This window comes from Pogona vitticeps, chromosome 4, assembly GCF_051106095.1.
Source record: "Pogona vitticeps strain Pit_001003342236 chromosome 4, PviZW2.1, whole genome shotgun sequence".
NCBI classification, from domain to species: domain Eukaryota; kingdom Metazoa; phylum Chordata; class Lepidosauria; order Squamata; family Agamidae; genus Pogona; species Pogona vitticeps.
In genome coordinates this window covers 41927005-41944703 of record NC_135786.1, presented here as the reverse complement: position 1 = coordinate 41944703, position 17699 = coordinate 41927005, and positions in this window count along the sequence as shown.

Here is a 17699-nt window from a genome sequence, read left to right as displayed (position 1 = left end):
TTTGAAGCACTTGCAAAGTGCTGAGTAAAGTAAAGTGTTCTTTAAGGGTCAGGCTTCTTCAAGGCACAGATACTATGCACTGCTGGAGGTTGAGGACTTGCTTCAGCATAAAATGGTAGATTTGTGGCCTGTGGAACTCCCTGCCCAAATGTCATATGCTCCTTAGGGAGACTTGAGCATCACACTGGTTAGGCCTCACCTTGAGTATTGTGGCCAATTATGAACGCCACACTTCAGGAAAGGTGCTAACATATTGGAACAAGTTCAGAGGAGGGTGACAAGGATGATCAGGGGGCTGGAATCCAAGCCTTATGAGGAAAAGCTGAAAGAATTGGGCATATTTAGCCTTGAGAAAGGAAGACTGAGGGGTGATATGATAGCACTTTTCAAATATTTGAAATGCTGTCATACAGAGGAGGGACAAGATCTGTTCTCGATCATCCCAGAGTGCAGGACACACAACAATGGGCTCAAGTTAAAGGAAACCAGATTTTGGTTGAATATCAGGAAAAATGTCCAATCTGTTAGAGCAGTCCGACAGTGGAACCAGTTACTTCGGGAGCTGGTGAGTGCTCCAGCACTGGAGGCATTCAAGAAAAGCGTAGACCTGGCAGATATGCTTTGATTGTATTCTTGCACTGAGCAGGGGATTGGACTTGATGGCCTTGTAGGCCTCTTCCAACTTCACTTTTCTATGATTCTATGATTCTATGAAACATATAAAATACATATTTCCTGGTAGAAAACCCAAATTTCAACATATTTATTTTCCAAGCCTAAATGTGAACTCCCTTTGCCTGACATCTTTGAGAAGCTATCTGGAAACAGCATCTGAGAGCTGACTCACACCTGGGTTTCCTCAACTGACCCTCAAATACTATGCCAAAAATGAACAAAAAGTCTTGTGACAGTTTACAAGCTAACAAATTCTAGTTGACATAAGTTTTCATGAACTGCAGCCCACCACATCAGAGACAACCAATCGTGAGAGAAAACAGGAACTATATGAGAGGCAATCATATCAGAATGTGTATGTTTGGCAATTAAACCAAAATGATGTTAAGGTCTCTAATAACTGCATATAAAATCCCAGAGACACGTAGAGAGTCCAGTCCTTCAAATTCAGCTGTATAAACAAACTCACAAGCAAATAGTAAAAGAGATGAGGAAATGATCTTTCCAGTGCAGACTAAATGGGAATATGGTAAGCCAGATCTGGCTTCAGCCATCAAGGGTGGGGAAAATAGACACAAACCCACACAAAACACTTCATTGCAGTCTTGGCAGTGTTTTGATCTCCTGGCAAGCTGATGTGTGCACCTTGTCAGCCATCTCCCTATTCAATCTCTACAGGAAAAACACTTGTGTAGGTTGAAAAAGAAGCCCTTGCAGGCCTTGCCATTTGGTCTGTTCTGTGTCAGTACCTCTCCCGTTCACAGTGTGTTGGGGAAATCATTAAATTGGTTCAACTGTGAAGAAGGGACACGAGGCTTCTTTGGAGGCATGGCCCTGTGCAATGACTGTGATAAGGCAGATGCTAGGATAATGTTTCGGTGGTGCCTTTGCATTCCCAGAGTACTGGAGTGTGTCTGGAGGTCATGACCTCTCTTCAAAATGCAATATGGCCTTTTCAAAACCAGGTTCTTTCAAAAGAAGATATTTTCTTTTATTTTAAAACATTTTCAAAGGTGCTACTGAACAAGATATTGTATTGTAATTTGTTTCCCCAATCCTGCTGCTTTATAATGCAAATACACAGTGCTTCAACAACCTACAGGCTTAGACTGTTTCTTCCCTTTGACCGAAATAAAAGCACATCATATTTTCATTCAAGATTTGCTGCATCCCTGGCCTAAAAGCACCAGTAGCCTCTCACAATCCTCTCTGTGCCACAGATGAGCAAGATATTGCCTCAGCTTTATAGGAAATACTTACTGCCAATGTGCATTCTCTTGTGTGTGCTGCTTATATATCATTTGATATCTATTACAGACATTTTTATTTTTATCACCAAGATGCTCACCTTCTAAAACCCTGCTCATACTTCTATGAAACCTACACTTATGCCAAAGAAAACAAAGGAAAACACAACTCAGCATTGAATAGATGACAACAATGTTCTGTTTGTTTGTTTGTTAAGACTGCATGACATGGATTGTTAAAGAAGGGGGTGGAAAGAGACTAGATCAGAAACAGTACTGGAAAAACTAGTTGGAATATTGTTTTGAAATTCCAGCTGATGCTGAGATGACCACCAGCAATGTAAGACAAAGTCATGCATGCATATTTCATTACAAGCCTTCCAGTTGAATATATGAATAAACTCTGTTAAGTATTACCACAGAAGTGATATCTATGGTGTTTATTTAATGTACAATTTGTCATACGGACAAGTCATCTGTTAATGTCAATGCCACAGAGTGGTGAATGTGTATATGTGACCTCATCTTACATACCCTACTGTGAGAGGCCCATTGTTGCCATAAAATTTCATTTTCTCCCCATCTTCATGACTCTTAACCCCTTCATGTGATCCTTACTCCCCAAAAGCAATAAATAACAGAGAGAAACATTTCTTTACATTGTAAAATTAGTAAATTCTAGCCATTGTTGTTAAAGGTTCCAAGTAAAGTCTCTTTTCATCATTGCTATCAAAAGTAATGTGATGCTTCTGAGCTCTGGTAATAGAGAAATATATCAAGTCCCAGACAAAACGTGAAGCCGCAAGTGAATTGAGTCTGTTGAGACTGGTTCTGATGCGTCCCAAGGTGAGGCAGTTTCACTTCAAAGCTACCACCACTAAAATGGGGCCATAGAGACTTGGTCCCATTTCATATTTAACCCTCATAGAGTTGTGGTTAAAAATTTAGTTTAACCAGCAGGGAAGGTCAGTTTTAGGCCCCAGTCAGAGTACCTGGTAGATGTTTTCTTCAGCATGCAATTCAGAAAAAAAATAGCAAAAGGCCCTCCCTCCTCAAAAAACTGCAGAAGCAGGTGATACCTTTGTTGGACCACTGTAAAAAGTAAGCAGATAGCTAGCTTTTGATGGAAATCTATCTTCATCAAGCTGTGTCCCAAAGTTTCCCGGTATGATTATTGTTCATGACAGGCAAAGTTTTCTTAAGGTGAATTGAACAATATGCAAACAGCTTGTGAGGGGCAATTGGCTGGGAACTCCTCCCTAAGCAGTGTCTTGGAATTTATCTCCCATCTCTTCAAACAAAGACTAACCAAGCAATTTGCAGCATCCTCTCTGCCTCTACAAAAGTGGCAGTGGTGGCTGCGAGAGCAAAGCATGTGTTCAACATTTTTTTAGGCATTTATACCTCACTCCTTCATTTCCTGCAGAGGTGTGACAAGGTCTCCTAAATCCATAAATGTTATTTGAACAAAGTCAAGTCACTCTGCTGTCTAAACAATCAACTCTGATAACAAGCAAGGAAATGAATTGGCTTAAAATGTGAAGAATGCTCACATTTTTATCCTGGTACCAAAAAAATGAACTTTAAAAAAGTTTACTGCTGTAAAAGTTAGCATTGTTGTTGAAGATGTATTTCTTTAAGAAGCTGCAAGCCTGAAGAAGAGAAAAACAGATGTAATCTTTACACTTTTGCTTTCATATCAGTAAAATATCATGCTCTTCACCCTTCATTTACTGGTAATACAAAATACGAAAAGAAGTAACAGTAGGTCATGTTATATTGTTTGTTACACTGGAAATTTTCAGGAGGATTCATGTCAGCTTACACTTTTTTATAGGACCAATAAACTCATGACTAAAGCAAAATGAAAGGAATGTTCACTGTCACCAAACTCTGTGCCACCCACTTCCTTTCCCCACTAAAATATTAACTGTCCTGGTCACCAGTTATGAAGCAACAGGGCTTTGATATGATTCTAGACTTCCCATCAGCAACCTTTGTATTTTAAAAAACAAAAACAAAACTTCAGTGGTAGTCCTCAGGACTGAAGATTTCAGTTGTTGCTTCTTCAAAATACTATGATATCTCCCTCTTCACCCTGGTCATGTATCTCCAGCTTTATTTGAACTTCTTCACATCAAACATTGCAATTATTTTCCTCTGCTGTTAGTAGGTGCTTTTTTAAAATTTTTGCACAGTGTGTAATTTTCTAATCTTGTTTTTAGGTGGATAAGTACTTTCTGTCTTTGGGCGGAATGGACCAATCCATGCATTGCTGTTGCGAACACATCAAGAAGCTAATTTAGAGTGAAGGCACTACCTTCCACTTAGCTTACCTATTTCTTAATCACTCTTGCTAATAAACCTTGAAAAAGGAGTCCAGGCAAATACTTGCAATAATTAAAATGCCTTCAGATACAATACAGGTTGATAATTCCAAAGGCCATGCTTTTATGTTCCTCCATTCCTTTGTGCCATCAGCTTCCTTGCCACAGCTCCATAAAGTGATGCTTCTGTACACCCACATTGCCTGCCTTTCATATAAACCATTTCCCACTCATATAAACCATTTCCCCCTCCTTTATAGGGTGTTTTCATGTGAACAAATATCTTGTGGCCCATTTATAGGATATTGCCTCCTTCCCCCTGATGTGTGATGGATGATGAGGGTTTTCACTGCCAGAATTTCAACGCAAGCTCCTTCAGCCTAGCCTGCTCACTGCAACCACACACCACAGTTTAGTAGGAATAATGAAAAGAGATGTTCAGTTTTATTACTTTAATATGTGAATTCTCTGCAGCCCATTGCAGGCTTATTGCTGTGTCTTTTAAAGACTCTGGGGGCAGCTGACAGTTTATATAGTGTGTGAACTTAAATTTCACCAATGTGGTTTCATGATGTAACTACTCAATCACATAGTAGAATTTTCCACTAACCACAATCCTGTGCATCTTGAAACCATTTGGAACTTTTCATATCTGTACCCTATTCTCATATTTGTGCCTTTGCTCATGCCTATAAAGCCCTCCTCTTCCCTGGTTGTCACACTGCTTCTCTCTTTTCATTTTGATTAGAGATAGAAACCTTCATTTCTCTCATTCCAGTGCATAAGAACTAGAAACCATATTGACTTTTCCTCTTCACCTGCAAGAAAGCAAGGCATTTTCTCTCAAGAATTTTCACATGAGGACACTCTTTGTGTAAAATAAGCAAATTGCACAAATAATAATAGCACTTTCTTTGTTGCACAGACTTTCAACATTGAAGATGGGAGGGGTTCTTTGCATCACTGCCCAACCAGTGCTTCCATGCTTGCTACAGTAAGTGGTTGTGTGTGTGGGGAGTTCCCCTTCAAAAAGGGCAAAGACATTACGTTTGAGTTTGGACAGGGTTGAGGGCAGTCCTTGTCATGCTCTCTTGCAGGATATGAGAAATCTTGTCAGATAAGTCAAGGTACTTTGATAACAGCCTATATGTCCCTACTTTAGGTCTCTTCTCAAGACCAGTGTCAATGTTTTTTTTCTTTGACAATCTTACCTTTACCTACTACACCAATGCTATATGGAAACCTAACTTAGCATATTCTCTCAAGTCTTCGTTATTATTTTGATTTCACCCACTATCCTTATGCTAGGCTATAAATCAGGACCATCAGGTACCACACTGTATTAGCACCATACTGCTTCTACAAAAATTTGACATGTTTTTTTCCAACTGGTGCAGCCCTGTTTCACAACTTGTGCAGTATTACTAGGGAACATAATAATTTGTAACAAAATAAATGAGCAAAAGCACCTTAATGGAATTAATACCAACTGTGCAGCAAAAATTGGTGAACTCTAGTGATACAGTATATGAACTACTAGATATGTGCTTATTTGTTTTTATTAATTCTGCTTGGCTAATGCAGATGAGGCAAAGTATAAAACTGAAAGATATATATTTATCTATAGAGAGCTTTCAGTCTATAGTAGTCTTTGTCAGGTGGGACACCAATGTATTGCATATGGTGCAGAAAAAAACATATGGATGTTCCAAAAATCATGACAGACATCTGTGCCAAATCTTTTTCTTAAAAATGAGTTCCAAAATGTAGGCCACAAACTCAAGTCAAGAGCATAAATTTCAAGTTCCATACCTGGTGCCTGTTGGTTGGATTATCTCTGCCAAGTCACTAAACAAAGGACCACCTCTGTTCAATATTTTCTCCTCCCTGTCACCTTATTTTGAAACTCAAGTGTGTGTGCTTGTGTGTTTAAATAAAAACAAAGCTTTTTCTTGACACTCAGCTTTGCACCCAGTAGCAACCTCTGCACTCATCTGGAATTGTTAAATTCACACTTTCCTCTATCTAATTAGCTAAAGCAGTTGAAGTATTTCTAAAATGTAATGTAAAGGCTCAGTCTCTCTGACAATAAAAACCACTGTTGTATCAGGTTCTGCTTTTAAAAAAAGATTTAAATTTTGGCATACACATGAAGTATGTGCACGCATGGAGTAATGTGCGAGGGAAGTGAGTTTTTCTGCTTCTCCACCTGAGGCCCATTTATTTTGAGGCAGATGACACATGTGAATGCCCCTGCTTTTAAAAAAAAAAAAAAATCCTACTATCTGATACATTGTTGTACCAGATAGCAGGAATTAAAGAAGAAAAAGAAAAATCATTGCAGTCCCATTGCCAAAAAAAAGCCAGCACCATGCCAAACAGCTCATTCTCAGCCACTAGTCAGCCAAGCCCAGCTTTCCTTCCCTCCCCTTGGGAAGGGGAAGGAAGCGACCTTGGAGGTGGTGGCAGCAGTGGCAGCAGGGAGACCAAGAAAGGGGTGGCAGGAACAGAGGTGAGGTCGAGGCGGTGGCAATAAAGGTGTACACAACACCAACCCAAACGGTTTAGATTTGGGCTAAAGTCCACATGACTTTAACCTGGATCTGGAAAAAAAAAGATCTCTCTCCCAGTTTATTTTGTTGGTAGATCCAGGCCCTGAGAAGCAAGTTTCTTGGGATGAGGGTGGCGAAGGGAATGTTCCTCTTGTTTATTATTTTGCCCAAGTAGAGTTGCCTCTTTTTGCCACACTTCATTGCTCCCCTTCTCCTTAACGTTTGACTCCCACTGTATTTATTTATTTACCAGTCCTTCATAAGTGTAGGAAATGCCTTTGAAGCTCCCTTATTTATCTCTGTGGTTGATGAAGGAATATTGCACGTCTTTGTATTTTATTCTGTTTGATCTTTCTGCAGTGATGCCGGCTCTCCCTGCCAAGTTGCTTGCTCAGGTCTCCATCTTTGATGTGGGTTAACAATACTTCCCTAAGATCCCCTTTGATGCTTCCTGTAATAACTCTCTCTCTCTCTCTCTCTCTCTCTCTCTCTCTCTCTCTCTCTCTCTTACCATGGCAGAGCAAACTATTTCTAATGCAGAAGACGGCTGGCTGCTCTGCCACTAACAATATCTATGCTGGCAACTTCACATAAGGGTTTCCATCTCCTTTTTCATTGATGTTCAGTTATTGACCCCTGTTAGAGGTTCCATTCTGCAAACTGAAGTGGTTAATGTTATCATTGAATTACTTATCTTTACATCTATCAGGATGACATTGATAAAGGGAGAAAGCCTGGAAAGAACTGTGTTATTACTGAGACATTAAGAATTTGGTGGGAAAATTAAAACTGAAACCAGTGTATCTAACTAAGGCCAATTAAACTTGATGCTGCTTGTTGGAAATTCCTGTCTTCAAACTATCCCTCCAGCTTAAGCAAACATCTCTCATTTTTCAAACACAAGGCTGACAGTTCTCTCCTCCCACACTTGAAGACCAGCAATTATTCACATTCCTACTCCAGCAGAACACCATAGAGCTTCTCTCCCTCTAAAAACACCCAGGGAATGCTTGGGAATTAAAAACCTGTCTGTAGGATATTGCTGTACGAAGCAGCTTGGAAAACACATCATCAAAAATTCTCTTAATGAATATTAGATGGTGACTCAGAGGTATCTGGCTAGCTTTCTTAAAATCTGTTACATCATCAATTGTCATGCATAATCAAATATTTTTGTTCAGGGTTTTTTCCCTGAGCAGTTCATTCTGAAACTTTGGCATTTCAGGGCTCAAAGCTATAACATTATGCATTAGATCAGTGGTTCTTAACCTTTGTTACTCGGATGTTTTTGAACTGCAACTCCCAGAAACCCCAGCCAGCACGGTGGTGAAGGCTTCTGGGAGTTGCAGTCCAAAACTCTTGAGTAACTCATGGTTAAGAACCAGTGCATTAGATTACACTCAGTGGTTACCCAATACCTGTTGTGGCTTGTGGAGTATAAGGCAGGGCAGCAGCTAACAGTAAGTAGTGTCAAGGAAAAGTGGAGCCAGTAGGAGGTAAACTCAGGGGCAATAAGCTGAGCCAATGGTTATAATACCTGTAGCTAATGGTATAAGAAGCCAATGGTAGGCAAAGCCAGCTAATTCTGGCTTTCCTCCGCTTCTTCTCCTTTCCAAGGACATTTGTATAGGATAGCTAAAAATTACTTAGTACCTACCTAAACTGGGATTGTATCCTATACTGGTTCAGAAAAGCTACATGTTGTTTTACTTGGTTTTATGTTAGGAAGGCTTTGTCGCCTCTACTAGCCTTTATACCCACCATGATTTGCCAGTTCAGCATCCAACACAGTTTTTCTTTATTCGTATCAGAGCACTGCACTATTTAAAATTATGGTCTTATATGTAAAACATTCAAACAAATTTAAAATCTTAAAATAATTAGACTGTTTTTGACCAGAAGCAGGATACTTCAATAGTGTTATCTCAGCCATTTATTCGGTCTTATTTAATACATGTGGTGATGAATAAATTGGTGGGAGACACTCTTCAGCATTCATCCATTCAGCAAAGTGTATTTTTAATCTCCATAGCCTTGATTTTAGCTGTGATCTAGGGGGTTAATGTCCATAAAGTGGATGGGTTTGGTGCTATACAGTATTATCTTATGTTGTTCATTTTTGCCAATACTTCTCATTCTTCTGGAGGGACAATGCCAGCCAAATAATAGTTTTTTTAAAAAAAAATGAGGGTGGGTTTCAGGCAGCCACTAACAATAATTCATGATTTATTAAGAGCTACCTCTACTTGTTTGGCATGTGCTGATTTGTACCATTCAGCACTAGAATATTCTACTGTTGAGTAGCACAAGGACAAAGCAGTTGTTCTTATCATTTGTAGGTGTGCACCCTAGTCTGACCCAGTCAGTTTCCCAAGTATGTTATTTTGGGTGGCAACATTCTGTTTGATATTTAGACACTATTTTTGTAAGTCATGATTTGATCCAGAGTGAGGGCCAAATAGTCTGGGATATGGCATTGCACCAAAATCTTGCCTTTCCAGCTAACCTTTTTTAAAGGTTTTAGTTCTAGCTGGCTCTTTTTATAATATAAGGAAAGGTCTTCTAATGCAGAGGCTAGCTGGTACACAATGGGCTCAAAGATTTTCCCTGGACTGTTAAGGTATAGGAGACAGAGAAGGCATGGAAACAGCATGCAGACAGCCAATCCTTCCTATCCAGAAACATTGCCCTGTAAGCTTGCTGATGAGCAACAAATTAAACACACAGTGCAGGAGGAGTTTGGCTTCCATTCTTTGAAGGAAAGCTTGTCAGCAAACTTCCACTTTCAAAAATATGTTTGATGCAGTTCCTCTTTTTTTTAAATTCTGAAGAGAAAGTTGGCCTCATGTAATTTCTGTTTTGCAAACAGTTCAATTTTTCTGTCATTGAAGCTCAAAATTTCAATGGTCATTTGTTTCCTGATGGATAACATTCTCAAGGTGTTCAGTCTGTCCTCTGACAAGGTGTTCCACATGAAAGCCTTTATTCTCTTCAGAGCATTGCATCCTGTTTCCATGTTGCTTCTGCCCCGTGAGGTTGTAATGGTCATCACAATTTCATGTCTTGATTCAAACCTGTCCTCAGAATGGTTCAAAATTTTGTGCAGGAGTGAGGAAGCATCATCCAAACTATTGATTTACTCATTTGGGTATCAAGCCTGTACACTCTCTGGAGGCAAAAATGTTGAAATGGAGGCTGTCCTGCTTTTGGCACAACATGAGATGATAATGCTAGGAACGATGGAAGACAGCAGGAAAGTGGAAGCCCAACTACAAGATGGACTGACTCTCTATTTTTTCTGAAGGAGTGGATAGTGGATAGATAGTGTCATCAAACATTTGCTGTAAAAATGTTTTGTTATATGTTGGAAACAAACTCCCCTACAGCATTGTTGTAGTTTCTGGATGACTAGTGAGCACAAATTTCTTTTCTTTCTGCGATGTTGATGTCACAGACTAACGTTTCAGCATAATCCATGGCCTCCTTCATGTTGCTTCTTGGCAGCCAAGATTGCTTAGGAATCTCAGAAGACAAAATTCCACTATAATTTTTCATTGAACAAAACTACCTTGTAAAATCAGTAGCTGTCCTTTAGAGTAGATTTGCCATCTTTATCTTGGGGGTGTGTGTGTGTGTGTGTGTGTGTGTGTGTGTGTGTGTGTGTGTGTGTGTGTGTGTGTGTGTGTGTGTGTGTGTGTGTGTGTGTGTGTGTGTGTGTGTGTGTGTGTGTGTGTGTGTGTGTGTGTGTGTGTGTGTGTGTGTGTGTGTGTGTGTGTGTGTGTGTGTGTGTGTGTGTGTGTGTGTGTGTGTGTGTGTGTGTGTGTGTTTTTGCCAGCCCTATGAATGAGAGATCTCCAGAATGTCCTGTCCTTATCAGCCCTGCTCAGCTCTTGCAAACTCAAACCTATTAGTTCCTTTAGGGAGTCAGTCCATCTTGCAGTTGGCTTTTCTGCTGTCTTCCATCTTTCCTAGCATTATTGTCTCATGATGTGCTGAAAGCAGGACAGCCTTCATTTCAACATTTTTGCCTCCAGAGATTGTTCAGGCTTGATTTTATATAGGACCCACTTTTTGGTCTTTCTGGCAATCCAGAAAGTTCTTCTCCAGTACTACATTTAGAAAGAATCATTTTTTTGACAAATTTCTGTCATGAACAGGCAGGATTTGTGCAAGCTATTGCTTTGTCCTGTTCAAATCCAAATTATTTCTTGATAACTTTCAGTGAATTTCAGTGTCTTCTCAAATACTACCTTGAATCCTTAAGTTCCATAACATCTGAAGAGGAGCAGTGCCAGCAATCCAGAAATATCTAAAAGTTGTGGGGGTTGGGGGGAAGAGAGAGAGAGAGAGAGAGAGAGAGAGATTTAGTTTTTTAGTCGGGTGGTTTTGCTAACCTCAGTCTGTACATATAGCCATGAACACACGGGGCATATAAGAATACATCCCAAATCCTTTTCTGATCTTCTCCCATCCCCCACCCTTACTTGGAGTGATCACCTGATTCAACTTAAGGACTATAATAATATTATGAACCTAAGATAAAACACATATTGAGATGGAGACCTGACTAAAATTAAGGGCCTAAACCAAGTTGTTTGTCTCTATTAGAACTGATCCATTGAGTCAATACAACTAACTAATATGTTGATGTGCTAAGTTTCCACTGATTGTTAGGACTGACTGTTTGATTTAGCCAAGGACTGATAGAGTTTCACACATTTTGCTGAAGAAAAAAGGATGGAATCCTATTTACAGGGGCTGAAGATGCTCATGTGATCTGCTCATTTTCAAAGTCCTGAATTGTGACTTTATCCACCAGCAATGTTGTGCATCACTCTAAGAAATATGGCATGCTCCACTAATTAAGCTGCATCAATGCCTGCCATTTATACTGTTCCAACACTGAATTTCTTCTACGGCCTCCTTGTTTCCTGTGCAAGTCCCATGGAAGAACTATGGGCTGAAAACAACAGAATGAAATTTAACAGAGACATGTGCAAAGTTCTGTACCAGGGAGAAAGAAACCAAATGCAATTTCAAGATGTGGGATACCTAATTCAGTAATACTATATGCAAGAAGGATCTTGGAATTACTTTAGAGCACAAGTTGTATAAGAGTCAACAATGCAATGGGCTGCAAGAAAGGCAAATGCTATTTTAGGATGCATTAAGAGAAGTATAGTCTCCAAATCCTGTGAAGTACTAGTTCCCCTCTACTTGGCACTGGTTAGGCCTCATCTTAAGTACTGTGTCCAGTTCTAGATATTGTACTTTAAGAAGGATGCCAACAAATTGGAGCAAGTTCAGAGAAGGGCAACAAGAATGATCAGGAGACTGCAAACCAAGCCCTATGATTAGCCTTCAGAAAAGAAGACACAGGGGTGATATGATAACACTTTTCAAACTTGAAAGGCTGTCATACAGGGGAGGGGCAGAATCTGTTCTTGATCATCCCAGAGTGCAGGAGACACAACAATGGACTCAAGTTACAGGAAGCCAGATTTAGATTAAATATCAGGAAAAACCTTGGGTTCTTTTCAAGGAGAAAGGCAGCATAAAATATTTTAAATAAATAAATGAACACATAAATATATTTCTCCCAGCAAATACCTACTCATGCCTTTGCCAGCACTTTTCAATAGCAAGATCTCAGATCATATGGACATACTAATCAGTGCTCTTAAGAGGCAGTGTATTTCTTCACCTTGATGAAACCTCTGAACACAAAACTGGTGATCTTAACAGAGTAAGAAATTAACTGGACTAGACTAGTCAAAAGGTCAATTTATATCAAAGATGTGGATTTTCTGTTCGGAAGTCATCAGATTTTTTTTTTTTTTATAGGAAGCAACAGCAACCTGAAATAGAAAGGGCTGTTCTTAGAAGATAAACACTGGAGCTTTGGCCACTTACACTAAAGAAATGTTGGGTCCAGGCTGATTGTTCCAGGTTTACTGGAGATGAGTATAGCTCTCTTCTCTTCCGCATCAAATGAATCAGGTCGACACTGGCTGATTCCGCTGTTAAGTCTCAGTAATTATTAGTGTCCTGTCCTTGATAACTCACAGTCCATGAGATGAATAACAAAGCATCTACTTCTGTGGCGGTGTTTCAAAGGGCCAGCAAATTAGCAAGTCAGCAAACAATCCTACCCAGTGAAACACTTTAATGTCCTTCCATCTGGTGTATAGTTCTCATGAATTTGGACTGCATTATAGGGTCAATGGGGTATGTGGGTCTACTGTCCTGAGAACTAGGAAACACCAAATCATTTTCTCTTTGTCTCAGGCTATATTTGGAGGTCATAGCTTTGAGAACAGAAATGTTCATGATTAACTACTTGATAGCCATCAGCAAACGGAGTCTCTCGCATTTCTTCTGCAATGCAGTGCAGTCCAAGTATGTTTATGAAAAATAAGTATAATGCTTTAAATGGGACTTATTTTCCAGTCAAAATGCTGTAAAGTACAGCCTAATACACCTACACAGAAGTATGTTTGAGTCCCAAATATGGTTCTCCTCAAGCATTCACTTGTCTGAAGTTTTTCACCCACCTATGCAAATCAAAAAGCATGCCTTGCAAGCATTTATTTTTAATGATACATTTTGCTTTCTGTTCTTTTCTGAGAACAAATCTGGTTTTAGTTCAATTGGTTGGACTGGGAAAAATCTATATTTCCAACTCAGTGATTCTGTGAAAGACTACAAGCATATATGACAAGATGAAAGGCACCAAGAAACACAAAAGGCTTGAGAGACCCATTCCTGCATTATGGAGTTTTGATACAGTTAACAGAAAAGCACATCTGCTTGTTTAAAATGTACTTATACCAGGTTCGTCAACAAAGTGTCTGAGAACTACAAAAGATATGGCAGATTGTATTATCTGCCAGCTGTATTTCCAAGAGGTGAATCAATCTGCTAAGTGATATTTGAAATGTAGTTATTATCTTGTAGTTCTTTCAGTGTCCTTTTGCCGCTTCTGTCTTGCTGTCTATTTTAATCGAATCACCTTTCTACAGTGGCAATAAACCATTATCTTTTGCAAATGAGCCAAATGCCTTCTGTAAGCTATTAGCATTGGTATTTCCTTTTCTCCTTAGAATTTGCTGTTTTGCGAATTGCCACCTGCTCCTGTGGCATAACTATGTGAAGAGGAATATCTGAGGATTAAGGGCTACGTTTCCAAAATGTATTTATCATTTATCGAGTGACTCAAATCTGAAGGAAGGCTTTTCAAATGCACTGAGAGTATCTCACCATATTGAAAGCAGAAAGGCAAACAAAAAGAATAAGAAACAAGAAACCTATTTGAAGAAAGGAAAAATGGTCGACATGTTTGCAGAGTGAAAGGTGCTCAGCAAACAGATACAGAGCCTGGAAAAGTGACCTTTTTTAAAAAAACAACAACCCTACAATTCCTGTAATCTCAAGGCAGCAGCATTGGGTGATTTTCTCAAGATCTAGCCAGAAGATACAGATGAATCCAAGATATCACCTTACTTCTGTAACATGTTCTAGTTAATGTTGCCTCTGGAAAGTATGCAAAAGGTCCAGAAAACTGTAGACAGACTATAGCCCAGCGCTTGTTGCAATGAATTCTGCATGACTTAAAATAATGCTATCCAGAAGACTCTCTATTCCCATAAGAGTTCCATACTGGCATAACATTAAGTTCTTGGTAAAGAACCTTCTCCCTGTCCCACTACCAACAGAGGTACCTTGGGTGGGAATGCAAAAGAGTTCTTTTTCCATGGCCTCTAACAGGATTTTGGCCATGATACCAAGGCAGCCTTTACTCCTCCTCTTTTTGTTATTCTTCCACTAATAAGCAAATGCATTTCTATTCAGATAGGTATGATACATTTCAGGTGGTTTGTAGGTGTAGGTCTTTTAACTCCTTTCTTACTTCTTCTTACTGATAGTGGTTTATATGTATACGTTGATGGTTCATGTGTGCAAATTACATTGCATAATTCACTACAGCAAATTATCATTAACAAGGTGCTGGTGGCATTACTAGGCGGGTGCTTGTTCTGCAATTGAACATGTGTCCTGTAACAAAGCCAGCTCCTCTATAGTTTATGACAATTTGCCATGATGAATTACACAGTTTATCTGCCACCATTAGACCAGAGATTGGCAACTATGGTACACCATATGTTGCTGGACTACAGCTTTTAGCACCCCCTGGCCACATACCCAATGGTAAAGGATCATGGGAGGTCCAGTCTAAAAGGATATGGTAGGCCACATCTGCCTACCCCTCTGTCGATAGTCCTTGCAATGGAAATAAATGCATTTATTTATTTTATTAAATATATGTATATATTGCTATTATGCCTAAAACATATAAACTACGAGCTTGTTGATGATTTTTACCTGTTATGTGGAAAATTTCAGTAACAATTTCCTGCCCCATGATGAAATGTATGATTTGCAAGTCAGAAAAGCCACAGGAGAGAAGGAGGAAGTCTTTCATTACAAAAAACAACAACACAAAAAACCTACACCCTTCCCTGCAGGTAATATGCTCACCATTCCACCACCATAGCTATGCCAGCAGGATTTCAGCCACAAGACAGGAAAGCTGAGAACCTCTTACCTAGTCTACAATGATGCCCTGCTGCCACATGGAAGTATATCATCCAAATATTTATGTGTTTTTTGCTTGTGCTCTTGTTTTTAACACATATGAACATTACTGCAGCTTGATTGATTGATTGATTGATTGATTGATTGATTGATTGATTGATTGATTGATTGATTGATTGATTGATTGATTGATTGCTGTTTTGCGAATTGCCACCTGCTCCTGTGGCATAACTATTGACTAAGACTTCATTCCTGCACTTACCTGAGTCTTACTGAACCCTGTGGGAAATACTTTGAAATAGACATATATTGGAGTACAATATAAAACACATAAGGCAATGTGACTAATTGAATTAATCAGATTATAACCCCACATAGTACTAACACAGGCAGCCCATATTTGTCTTTACTAGTGTGAAATCTCAGGACCTAGTGTTAAGTGAAAAGTCACAATGACATGATTTGACTGATATTCATTTGAACAATAAATACTGTGTAACTATTTTCTACGAGTATTTACATTATTTGCCTCTGAGCATCAGATCCCTGTGTATTTCAACACTCAGATTAGGTTTCCATGAGTCACATGGGAGAAGAATTTGTTAAGGCCAATCATAGTTCTAAGGACAGGAATTCACATAAATTCCGTATTCTGCTGAGTTGTCTCATAAACAATTAGTACTAAGTGTACTAGCAAAGCCTGTACTAAGTGTATTAAGTGTACTAAGAGCCTCGTGGCGCAGTGGTTAAACTGCTGTACTGCAGCCAAAACTGTGCTCACGACCTGGGGTTCAATCCCAGGTAGCAGCTCAAGGTTGACTTAGCCTTCTATCCTCCCGAGGTCGGTAAAATGAGTACCTAACTTGCTGGGGGGGGGGCAATGTGTAGCCTGCATAATTAACTTGTAAACCACCCAGAGAGTGCTTGAAGCGCTATGGGGCAGTATATAAGCAGCACGCTTTGCTTTGCTTTGCTTTAGTCAGTGATCAGATTATAATTAGAAAGGAGGATGCATTCTTAATTAAATAATGCATTTAATCTTATTTTATTTATTTATTATTGGATTTTTATCCCGCCCTTCTAGACAGAAGTCTAGTCAGGGCAGCTCACAATATATTATGGATAAACAAGTTAAAAACAACAATTAAAATCTACAATAATACTATAAACAAGATGGGAATAAACAGCAGAACAAGAAAAGTAATAGTCAAGTAATGGCAGGAGGGAAGGCTTGCCTAAAGAGCCAAGTTTTTAATTGGCTCTTGAAAAGACCTAGCGAAGGTGCCAGGCAAATCTCTGGTGGCAAGCTGTTCCATAGTCGAGGGGCCACTGCCGAGAAGGCCTGGTTTCTTGTTCTTTCTTTCCGGGCCTCTCGGCGTCAGGCCCCTTAGCCATCTTTCCTGGTTATGGCGAGTAACTCGAGTAGATCTAGGTGGGAGAAGGCATTCTGCCAAGTATCGAGGTCCTAAACCATTTAGGGCTTTGTATGTCATCATTAACACTTTGAAGTCAATGCGGAAACGAATGGGCAGCCAATGCAGAGCAGCCAGAATGGGAGAGATATGATGGAATTTTCTCGTTCTGTTAAGTAATCGGACTGCCGCATTCTGCACCATTTGGAGCTTCCGCATCCATCTCAAAGGCAACCCCACGTAGAGTGCATTACGAGAGCATGAACCAGAGTGGTGAGGGCCCCACCATCAAGATAGGGACGCAGCTGGGCAATCTGCCACAGGTGATAATTGGCGGAGCGGACCACTGACCACTGACCACTTAGAACTGCAGAGCTGGAAGGGATACAATGGATCATCAAGTCCCTGTCAAGGAGTGGGGAACTGGACTCCCAGTCTCTGGCTCTGCACCCAGATGCCTAAACCACTGAGCTATCCAGCAGTTCATCCAAAGTCCTATCTCCTGATGTTCTCACATTTTCACCAAATGATTTCCTTCCCTTTGTAACTTTGTAAAGACAACCACCTTGGGAAACAACAGAAGAACAAAGTGGGCTGGAGCCCTTCTCCTACCTCCATTCCAGCAATGTCAGCACTGGATGAGTATCTTCCATAGACAGCAACACAAAAGGACATGAACATAGGCTTCCTGAAATAAAAAGAGAAAAAGCCCTCAAATGGAAAGGGCATAATGTGCATAATGCTTAAACCGTCCTGCTGCTGAAGTTCTGAAATGAACTCAGCATTTTAACTGACCCAGCGTGCTGCTCTAAACACTTACTAATCTTTATGAGATGCATTCTGCCTGCACATGGGGAGAGTTCTTGTAATTTAGGTGATGAGACCCCAAGG